This window comes from Rattus rattus, chromosome 2 (assembly GCF_011064425.1).
Source record: "Rattus rattus isolate New Zealand chromosome 2, Rrattus_CSIRO_v1, whole genome shotgun sequence".
NCBI classification, from domain to species: Eukaryota; Metazoa; Chordata; class Mammalia; order Rodentia; family Muridae; genus Rattus; species Rattus rattus.
Window position 1 is genome coordinate 214,047,472 of NC_046155.1, and position 3,221 is coordinate 214,050,692.

Sequence of the window (3,221 nt, forward strand, 5' to 3'; positions counted from 1 at the left end):
CAAAATCCAGTGGGGGAGAGATCTGACCCCCTCAGAAGTACAGACACTCATGAAAACTCAGAGGAGACAACTGCTTTCTGCCCAAATTACTGACCCAAAAGGAAATAGCCTAGTGTCATCTGTGCCCCCTGGGCACAGGGACCTAGGAGCAGTCAGGAGCGGGACCCTTCGGGCTTCTGCCTATGCCAAGAACTTAAAGTCAATTGCCAAAAGTGCATACAAACCTGAGATCAGAGGTAAGATCAACTTTTCTGCTTCAAGTGACATGCCTGGTGAACTCAGGGCACACAAAGGCAGAAGTCCTCTGCGACAGAACAATTCTGGTTGCTGGCTGTGCCAGAACTGAACTGAACTGATCCAATACCTCCCTGCACCCAAATTCCATGGGGGAGAGAGCTGAACTCCCAGAAGTGCAAACAATCCTGAGACCATAGGACAGACCACCACTTCTGTCCACTTTTCCTACATCCCTGGCACAAGAGAAAACTGCATAGTTCTTCTCGATACAGGAATATAGAAACAGAAAGCAGAAGTTACCTGCTGGTTTCTGCCTGCTTCCAGAACTGAACTGAACCAGTCACCAGTTGCACAGCTCCAGGATCACAAATCCTGTCGAGGAGAGAGCTGGACCCCAAGAAGTGTGGACACACCTGAGAACTCAAAGGAGACAACTACTTTCTGCCCACATTCCTGACCAAAGAGGAAATCGCCTAGAGTCATCTGTGTACCCTGGACACAGAGGCCTAGGAGCAGTCAAGGCAGGACCCTTCAGGTTTCTGCCTATGCTGAAAGACAAAAGACAGTTGCCAGGAGCACCTGAAAGAAGAGCTCTCTGTTCTCAGATCCAACTGAAAGAAAACAGTTCTACAGGAGTGCTGACACACAGGCCTACAGGAGGGTCAAGCCACTGTCAGAGACAGCAAGACAAGCTAACACCAGAGACAACCTGATGGTGAGAGGCAAGCACAGGAACCTAAGCAACAGAAACCAAGACTACTTGGCATCATCAGAGCCCAGTTCTTCCACCAAAGCAAATACTGGATATCCAAACACACCAGAAAAGCAAGATTTAGATTTAAAATCACATTTTATCATGATGATGGAGGACTTTAAGAAGAACATAGTTAACTCCCTTAAAGAAATACAGGACAACACAAGTAAACAAGTAGAAGTCCTTAAAGAGGAAACACAAAAACCCCACAAAGAATTACAGGACAACACAACCAAACAGGTGAATGAATTGAACAAAATCATCTAGGATTTAAAAATGGTAATAGAAACAATAAAGAAAGCACAAAGGGAGACAACCCCAGAGATAGAAAACCTAGGGAAGAGATCAGGAGTCATAGATGCAAGCATCACCAACAGAACACAAGAGAAAAAAAGCTTCTAGCCCAAAACATCCAGGAAATCCAGGACACAATGAGAAGATCAAACCTAAGGATAGTAGGTATAGAAGAGAGTGAAGACTCCCAACTTAGAGGGCCAGTAAGTATCTTCAACAAAATTATAGAAGAAAACTTCCCTAACCTAAAGAAAGAGATGCCCATAACCATACAAGAAGCCTACAGAACTCCAAATAGACTGGACCAGAAAAGAAATTTCTCTAGTCAAAACACCAAATGCACCAAACAAAGAAAAAATATTAAAAGCAGTAAGAGAAAAAGGTCAAGTAACATATAAAGGCAGACCTATCGAATTACACCAGACTTCTCACCAGAGATTATGAAAGCCAGTAGATCCTGGGCAGAGGTCACACAGACCCTAAGAGAACACAAATGCCAGCCCAGGCTACTATATCCAGCAAAACTCTCAATTAACATAAATGGAGAAACCAAGATATTCCATGACAAAACAAAATTTACACAATATCTTTCTACAAATCCAGCCCTACAAAGGATAAGAGATGGAAATCTCCAACACGAGGAGGGAAACTACATCCTAGAATAAGCAAGAAAGTAATCTCCTTGCAATGAAACCAAAAGAAGAGAGACACACAAAAGTAATTCCACCTCTAACAACAAAAATAACAGGAAGTAATAATCACTATTCCTTAATATCTCTTAACATCAATAGACTCAATTCCCCATTAAAAAGACATAGACTAACAAACTGGATACATGGGGTTTTCGTGTTTCCTCTTTAAGGACTTCTACTTGTTTACTTGTGTTGTCCTGTATTTCTTTAAGGGAGTTAATTATGTCCTTCTTAAAGTCCTCCATCATCATGATAAAATGTGATTTTAAAGCTAAATCTTGCTTTTCTGGTGTGTTTGGATATCCAGTATTTGCTTTGGTGGGAGAACTTGGCTCTGATGATGTCAAGCACTCTTGGTTTCTGTTGCTTAGGTTCTTGTGCTTGCCTCTCACCATCAGGTTGTCTCTGGTGTTAGCTTGTCTTGCTGTCTCTGACAGTGGCTTGACCCTCCTGTAAGCCTGTGTGTCAGCACTCCTGTAGGCCTGTTTTCTTTCAGCTGGATCTGGGAAAAGAGAGCTGCTCCTGGGTGTGTGTAACCTGAAGCCTCCAGGCAGGTGGCTTGGAGCAGTAGAGTTGGTCTTACCTCTGCTCTCAGGCACTCTTGGAGACTGGCTTTCAGCTCTCAGCGCAGGCAGAAACCTGAATGGTCCTGCCACTGCTCCTAGATTCCCTTGCCCAGAAAGCACAGATGGCACTAGACGATTTCCTCTTGGGTCAGGAATGTGAACAGAACATAGTTGTCTCCTCCGGGTTCTCAGGATTGTCAGCACTTCCGAGGGTCCAGCTCTCTCCCCCACTGGATTTGGGTGCAGGGAGCTGTGGGACCAGTTCAGTTCAGTTCTGGGTTCAGGTAGAAACCAGCAGGTTCCTGCTGCTGACTACTGCCATATTTCTTTATCCAGAGGACACTATGCAGTTTCCTCTTGGGCCAGGAATGTGAGCAGAAGTGATCAGAAATGGCAGTCTCCCCTGAGGTCTCAGAATTGTCAGGACTTCTGAGAGTTCAGCTCTCTCCCCAGCCCCCAGGTAAAACTTTCTAAACAGGCCAATATCCCAAAAACGAAATAGAAGTCATTAAAAACCTCCCAACCAAAAAATATCCCAGGGCCAGATGGATTTAGTTCAGAATTCTACCAGACATTCAAAGATGACCTGATACCAATATTCCTCAAACTATTCCATAAAATAGAAACAAAACAAACACTACCTAATTCATTCTATGACACCACAATTACTCTGATACC